The sequence below is a fragment of the Brassica oleracea genome, chromosome C4 (assembly GCF_000695525.1).
Source record: "Brassica oleracea var. oleracea cultivar TO1000 chromosome C4, BOL, whole genome shotgun sequence".
Taxonomy (NCBI): Eukaryota; Viridiplantae; Streptophyta; class Magnoliopsida; order Brassicales; family Brassicaceae; genus Brassica; species Brassica oleracea.
The window spans coordinates 26,716,386-26,725,104 of NC_027751.1; the positions used below are offsets into that span (position 1 = coordinate 26,716,386).

Genomic DNA, 8,719 nt, shown 5'->3' on the forward strand with positions numbered 1-8,719 from the left:
AGTTTGTAGTAGTGATAAACTGATTTATCAAGGTGAGATTCTGTTCCCCAAATCATTTAAAACAGAGACACCAACCTTTGATCATAATCATGTTTTAAGTTAAACAGAGACACCAACCTTTGATCATAATTCATATCTCTCATGATCATAATCATGTTTTAAGTTAGATTGAGACTTAGTGTTCATAAGCTTGCTATGGTTGTTGTCAATTTCATCTTACACACTCTTTTTGTATTCAGATTGAAATAATGTTTCTTTCTTCCCTCTTACATCTATATCTTTGTTGAGGATTTGAAGTAGCTCTAACATCTTGTTTTTGCATAATCTATAGATGGTCAAGCTCATCTTTCTTTAACACAGTATCCTGCATTATCAGTTGGTTACTGTTTGTTTTCTCTCTCTAGTTTAATTAGGTAAATATTATATAATCTTAAAATATGGTTTATTTAGGATATCTAGCACAATATCTTAATACATAGAAATATTTTATGAGTTGAGAAGACTGATGATGGATTTTTTCATGAATTGCTTCCAAGGCAAAGTCAATGTCCGTTTCCAACTGCTGTTGGTTAAGGGCTGAAAGCTAAGGCTTCACGGTAGATTAAATCCTTAATCTCCTCCTCTGTGAATGGCTGTTCCTCTAAATCAAAGTTGAAGGGCGTCATGCACACTGGTTCATCAGTGAAGCCGTGCATCTCTCGGACATATGGATGATCAAGCGCGTCTTCAACTGCAAATATGGCAAAGAAAATGGTGATAAGGAGTCTAAATCAAAACTTCAATGTAGCTAAAGAAGAGACATAAACGTATCTACTAACCTGAGATTCTTTGTCTAGGGTCGAATTTTAGCATCTTCATTATCAAGTCAAGAGCAGGGTAAGGCACGTTTGGGAATACCACAAAGAATGATTGGCGATCATGATAAGGAAGCTGCCTTAAGTATAGCTTAGCATTTTCACTCAATGATCCAGTTCTTCTGCTGATGGAGAGCCTAGGAGCTGCAAATCAATGTGTAAATTTTAAGTTAAAAAGATCAGTAAAAAGGATCACTAAAAAAGATTTAATGTAACTTTTTATTACCTCCAAGACCAAACGAAGCTGATGAGCATGATCATTACCGCGGAAGACCAGTTTGCGAGTCAGCAACTCCAAGAAGATGCAGCCAACAGACCAGACATCTATAGCTGAGGTGTACACGGATGAGTTCAAGAGAAGCTCAGGAGCACGGTACCACCTTGTGACAACATACTCAGTCATTGCATTATTCTCTGAAGCACCACGAGCAAGTCCGAAATCACATATCTTCAGTTCACAGTTCGCGTTCACGAGGAGGTTGGCCGGTTTTAAATCTCTATGTATCACATTGGCAGCGTGAATGTACTTTAATCCACGCAGGATTTGGTACAAGAAAAACTGCGTTACAAAATAACAAGAAAAAATGATTACTTTAGAAATGATAGAAGTTTTAAGAAAAAAATCAAACTCAAACCTTGTAATGAAGTGGTTCTAGTTCTTGATTGGATGTTATGACTTTATGAAGGTCATACTCCATCAACTCATTTACAATGTATACATCTTCAAAAGCATCTCTCCGAGGAGGCAATATTAGGTCTCTGATTCCGATAATCTATAGAAAAATGGTATCTATATATATAAAAATATGTTTGCCTCCCTCCTGTGCTGTCACCTAGGATCCAGGTCAGAAAGTCGCTGCTTGAGGAGACGACATGTGTCCTTTTCATCAAAACGCACAGCTTCATTTAACTTAGAATACAATTGATCTGGGCTTTGTGTATGGGCTTACGGAAGCCCTAAACCGTAGTCTTCTCTCCTCTCCCTTCTTCCAATCCAACCTCCCTCAGCTTCCGCCGTCTTCCTCCTCCACCTCCCAGAAAGTGAGGCCCGTTCCAGCCCCTCCGTCGCTTCCGCCGGCAGGTAACTTCGGCAGCTTGAAGGTTCGAGGACGATCGGGGGGAGCGGGTTCGGGTGTCAGCCGCACACGTTGACGGAGCCGGTGTGGGATACGGTGAAGAGGGATTTGTCGATGATCATGAGTAATCTGAAGCTGGTGGTGTTTCCAAATCCGAATAGGGAGGATTTTGGGAAGGCGTTTAGGGATTGGGATCTGTGGGGACCGTTTTTCTTCAAGCCAGCCGAATTGTCCTCGAGAACCTTGGTATCAAGCCAGCCAAATCGCCCACGAGGTCCAAACCCTGCTTTTTCAGAAAATTTCCTCTGTTAAATATCTCTCATACTCTTTGATAATGGCTTCTTTCGCAGATTCATCTATCTGAATTGAAGGCGGGACAGTGCAAGTAGCGTGTTGAGGCAAGGCTTTTGCGTTTCTGGGAATCCCGAAAGGTTAAGAAGCACTGCTGATAGTTTTGTACAATCACTTGAGGTTTCACATTTTGGTGACAAAGGTCTATACTTTTTTGAATTTGGTTCTTGAACGAACCTTGGTATCAAGCCAGCCAAATCGCCCTCGAGGTCCAAACCCTGCTTTTTCAGAAAATTTCCTCTGTTAAATATCTCTCATACTCTTTGATAATGGCTTCTTTCGCAGATTCATCTATCTGAATTGAAGGCGGGACAGTGCAAGTAGCGTGTTGAGGCAAGGCTTTTGCGTTTCTGGGAATCCCGAAAGGTTAAGAAGCACTGCTGATAGTTTTGTACAATCACTTGAGGTTTCACATTTTGGTGACAAAGGTCTATACTTTTTTGGATTTGGTTCTTGAATTGTTTATATTTAATGTTTTTCTCACATAGGAAGTGATTTGAGGGAGAAAGGGATGAGAATTCTCCTCAAGAAGGTATGGTCTGTGGTGGAGCTTTGTCGTACGGAAGTTTCGATCTACAAGGTTCCATGAGAGTTCATCATCACAACCCCAATTCTAGACCGCTTGAAGGTCTTCCCTACAGCTTAAACATGTAATCACAACATGCCATTGACTGAGCAACATAAAGGAGAAAGAGAGAATAACTCAGTGAGTTATGATCATGAACCAAGTTTTAGTGAGGAAGGTGGTGATGGTCACAACGAATCCATCAGCTAAAAAGTCTCCATGGCAGTGATGAAGTTGACTGATAAGATGTTGAAGTTTCTGATAACCGACGTGCCTTACATAGGTGATGATTTGAGTATGGATGGTGGTAGTAGAACAAAGTTTGCGGCTTTACAGAGAGAGCAAATGGAAATTTGTTTTTGAAGTTCTGTTTGAGAGAGGTTATCATGTCTCGCCTCAGCTGTGTGAGGATAAGTTTAATGATTTGAATAAGCGGTTTAAGAAGCTTAATGAGAATAGATTGAATATGCATCATGACCTTTCTCTGCAGCATTTGGTAAAGCTAGCGTTTAGAAACATAGATGATCAAGAGAATGATGATTTTAGGAATCATCACTTGAAAGACGCACAAATAGAAAAAATAGACAATATCTGATTTGTTTATTGTTTTGGGCCTTTTGGCTCATCAGACCCGAACATTATCTCATCTTTGAGCAATCAAGAATCTACTTTGCAACAATAGTAATAAGATTAACACATCTCGGGTTCTCTCCATTTTTCTCATCAATAATGAATGTTCTTATTTTGTCTGCTTTTGGGTTTGCTGATGTACATATGGTTGAAATTTTTTACAAAGCTTTAAAATTTAAGCGATTCTCAAAAGTCTCTCTGTACTTGGATTTAAGAGTGTTGCTCGCATTCAAAACATCAAAAAAAAAATCATGTTTATTTTTTACTTATCTTTCCACGTGCCAATCTTAGTAATCTTGAACCCTTTTATTTGCAATACCACTCATAATCTCTTTCTTTTCAAATACTAATTGAAGTCCAAATAAAATAAATGGAATTTGAGAAAAGAGATTTATCCTTAAGATTATTTTCAAAAACTTTATGGAAGTAAATATCCATTCAGGTTCTCAACCACTACAAATACCACCAACGCCAAATATATTTTTATCAAGTGCACAAAAACTATAATATATTTAAAATTACAATAGATACATTAGTTAAATGAAAATATTATTTTTAAAAATATTATGGATGCATATATAAATATTAAGAGAAATGTATAAAATGAAATAAAAGTAACAATTACTTGAAGAAAAAAAATGCATAAGACTGAAAATATTTATGATTTGTAGTCTAAGATATATTCAAATTATTGTCCTAATCAAGGTAGAATAAACATTGGATAATATTTTTTATAAAATATATATATATAAAAATATTTTTAATGGTAGCGTATATTTATAATTTCCAATAATCCGCCGAGTAAAGAAAAAGGAAACATGCATGTATATAACCATGAAAAAAGAAAACTACTTTAAATAACTTAATCAAAAACAACAAACACATTCAACTAAACGCAGCAATTGCTAAACGCAATCAACATCACAACCCAGTGGCGGAGCCACATGCATCAAGATGGGGGCCACTGAACCCAACAAAACTTTGAAAATTAGTGTATGTTATTGAATTTTAATCTGTATGCCCCCATTCAGAAATTTTTTTTGACCCCATATCTTTGTTTAACCATTAAACCCATTTGAAAATTTAGAAAAAAACTATTATATTTAAGTCTACTTAATATTTATGCCCCCAATAAAAATATTTTTTGCCTCCGCCACTGTCACAACCTCAATGAAAATCCCAAGACATGACGTATAGTTTTGTACTTACAACTTACCAACCAATTTAATTTACACAGATAGTTCATTTCAACAGTAATCAAAGCAAGCAAATAGCCCTAATCAAAGCAAATATCCCGCGCGAAGCGCGGATTGGCCCTAGTTTACTTAAATATTAGGGACTAATGATTAATTTTTTAAAAGATTAACAAGTAAGAAGAGAATCGTGTCGATATTCCGGATGAGAGAGATATGTTACTCCGTATGTCATAAAATATTAGCAATGGTTTGGACAAGACTCTGATTTTCCCGGGGTCTGGTCGAAACTCTTCCTAATTATTGAAATAGATTCGAGAAGCTAAAAAGGTGTTAGAAGCAATCACAATAATCGGTTCATTGATATTCAGAAAAAGAATAGTGATGCAATCATATACGGACATTTTCATGCTCGAAGTGACGAAGAAGCTTGATTTCACGTAAAGTTCTGAAATATAATGTAAAGCGTGTCTGTATTGATCAACCACGATGGGTATATATACAAATAGGAATGGCATAACCTAGCTAGGAATAGGAAACTTTAGATTAGTCTAAATCCCTAAGATATGGGAATTGTACATTATTATCATTATCCCTTTACCCCCCCTCAAGTTGGTAATGACATATCACGAATTCCCAACTTGGATAACAAGAACTGAAATGCTGGAGCCGGTAAAGCTTTAGTAAGTAGGTCTGCAGGTTGATTCTTTGTAGTAATGTGCTCGGTGGTGAGCAGCTTAGCTTGAACTGCATCACGAACCGTGCGACAGTCATTCTCAACGTGCTTCGTACGTTCATGGAATACGGGATTCTTTGCTATATGTAGTGCTGCCTGACTGTCACAAAACAGGCGCATAGGATGATGGTGAGTAAAACCGAGCTGTAGTAGGAGTCGCTTGAGCCATTTCAATTCACAGGTCGTGTCTGCCATAGACCTATATTCAGCTTCAGCGGATGATCTTGAAACTGTGTGTTGCTTCTTGGTTTTCCACGAGACAATAGAGTCACCAAGCAGAACAACATACGCACTCAGAGATCGACGAGTGATTGGACATGCAGACCAATCAGAATCAGAATATGCCGTCAAGCTCAAGTTATTATTGGACGTAAGCATAATGCCCTGATCAGGACACCCTTTCAGATACCGTACCACTCGCAATGCTGCTATCCAATGATCCTCCTGTGGTTTTTGCATGAATTGCGAAAGGATATGGACGATATAGCTGAGCTCCGGACGAGTAAAGGTCAGATAGATAAGTCTGCCTATAAGCCGACGATATTTGCTTGGATCCAGGAGTGGCCTTCCCTTGACAAGGGCCGGCTTATGGTTGAGTTCTGTAGGGACCGGAGATGGTTTAGCTCCAAGTAGACCACACTCAGCAATTATATCAAGTGCATATTTTCTCTGAGACACAAAGATACCTTCAGGTCCTCTTGCAATGTCCAAACCAAGAAAATACTTTAGTTTTCCCAAGTCTTTCATCTTGAAACACTTATGTAGATAGTTCTTGAATCGTTGGATAGTAGAGATATCATTCCCTGCGATGATAAAGTCATCAACATACACCAAGATGTGAAGGCATATGTTATCTTGCACGAACGAAAACAAAGAGTAGTCTTCATAGCTCTGCTTAAAACAGAAGGAGAGAAGAGCCTTGCTCAGCTTAGCAAACCAGCAGCGAGGAGATTGCTTTAGGCCATACAGCGATTTTCGAAGTCTACACACCTTTGTAGGATCCGCTGTGTTAAAACCAGGAGGTAGTTTCATGTAAATTTCTTCCTCAAGATCCCCATGTAGAAACGCGTTATGGACGTCCATTTGATGAACTTCTCATCTCTGCGCTGCTGAAACTTTAAGAAGAAAATGGACCGTATTCATTTTTGCCACCGGGGAGAAAGTTTCTTTGTAATCGAGCCCTTCTTTTTGGCGATTGCCGCAAGCTACAAGACGAGCTTTAGGTCTTTCGACTGTGCCGTCAGCTTTATATTTCATCGAGTAAATCCATTGGCAAGTGATAGCCCATTTTCCAGGTGGAAGAGATGTCACATCCCATGTATGATTGTCCTCCAGCGCCGTGACCTCTGCTTTCATTGCTCCGTTAAACCTCGGGTCTTTGACTGCTTCTTGATACATTTTAGAAACATAGTCTGTTGTTATTGCCGCCAAGAATGCCTGATGTTTGACACGTGATAAACTCATTAGACTCAAGATCGTACAGTCTCCAAGCTTTCTTGCCAAAGGGGTAACCGACAAACAAACACTTGCGACTGCGGGTGCTGAATTTATCTCTATCTCTTGGTCGTGTGTGTGCATAGCAAAGGCATCCAAAAACTCTTAACTGGTCGTATAGAGGAGGAGACCCATGAAGTACCTCATATGGGGATTTCCCATCAAGGATTTGTGTAGGAGTTCGGTTAATCATATGTGCTGCCGCTAGTATGCTTTCTCCCCAGAATTCCACCGGCAACCGAGACTGAAATAGACAGGCGCAAGCAACATTCAGTATATGGCGATGTTTACGTTCGACTCTGCCGTTTTGTTGAGGTGTGTACGTGCATGAAGTCTGATGAGCAATACCATGCTCACGGAAATATGTCGCCAATGTCATGAATTCAGTACCATTGTCTGTACGTATTGTTTGCACTTTCTTTCCAAATTGTATGTCTGCCATTGTGCAAAAATTTCGTAGTAAAGAGGAGACTTCAGATTTCTCAAGCATCAAATAAGTCCAGACTGCTCTTGAGTAGTCATCAACGATTGTAAGAAAATAAACTGCTCCACACGACGACGGTGTGCGATAAGGACCCCAAACATCACAATGAATTAAAGCAAAAGGAATTGTAGCTTTATTAAAACTGCCAGGAAACACCTTGCGAGTCTGCTTTGCACGAAAACATATATCGCATTGACTAGAATCAGAAAAATCTATCTTAAAATTCTTAAACACCGGTAATGTAGATAAAGTCTTGTAGGAAGTATGTCCAAGTCTTCGATGCCATAGAGTAGAAGTACAAGTTGTCGATTTTGATGCTCCATGAACTCTCGCGACTTTTACACCCGTAAAGTAGTACACCCCCTCACGTTCTTCACCTGCTCCAATCAGAGTCTTCGAAAAACGGTCCTGTAAAACACACAATGTATCAGTAAAAATCGCAATACATCCAGTTTGTTTCAACAATTTTGAGACTGATATGAGCGTGCAATCAAAATCTGGAACAAATAGAACGTCATGTAATGAATAGTCCTTGCTGAGACGTAAAGTCCCTTGTTTCGTTGCATGGGAGTCACGTCCATTAGGAAACATTACGGAGGACAATGGGATGGCGATGACATCATGGAGTAAAGTGAGATCACCCGTCATATGGTGTGATGCTCCTGTATCAATAATAACATCAGTAAGAGAAGTTTTACCAGACAATCTTTCCGAAGATAGATTGCTTTGTTGACTTTGTAACAGTGAAATTAGTGAGGCTATTTGATCGGAGTTGATAGGTTGTGAGCTTTGTGCAGCATTGGCTCATCCCCGACCACGTCCTCGGTTGTTGTTGGAGCGTCCTCCACGACCTCCTCTATAGCCTGATGAAGAGCCATTTTGTCGCTGCTGTTCATAAAACCACTCTGGATATCCGTGAACAAGAAAACATTTGGTGATGTCATGCCCTCTTCGGCCACAGTATGTGCACGTACGTGCTGGATCTCGAGAGCGAGGTGGAACAATCTCAACTGTAGTAGATTCTTTTGGAGGTTCCGTTTTGACCGAGAAACCTTAGTGCGTCGGTGCGTTGTTCTTTGGCCCGTGTAGACGCCATGTTTTGCTCTTCACGGATAACCCGAGAGTAGACAATATTGAGGTCTGGTAGCGGTTCCTCATCTGTGATACGAGATCGTATCGAGGAAAATCTCGAGTCATCTAGGCCAAAGAGAAACTTGTGCACCCTTGCATCTTTTCTTTCTTTCTCTATGTCTGCAGCAGCATCACAGGTGCATGGACGAGATGTCTTCATGTTCTGTAGTTCTTCCCACAACTTTGTGAGACGACCGTAGTAATC

At 39.5% G+C, this 8,719-nt stretch overlaps 1 pseudogene; it reads right to left on the bottom strand.

Moving 5' to 3' along the window:
* Positions 1 to 483: 483 nt before the first annotated feature.
* LOC106342918 overlaps positions 484 to 8,719 on the bottom strand; it is a 19,734-nt pseudogene continuing 11,498 nt past the window's right edge.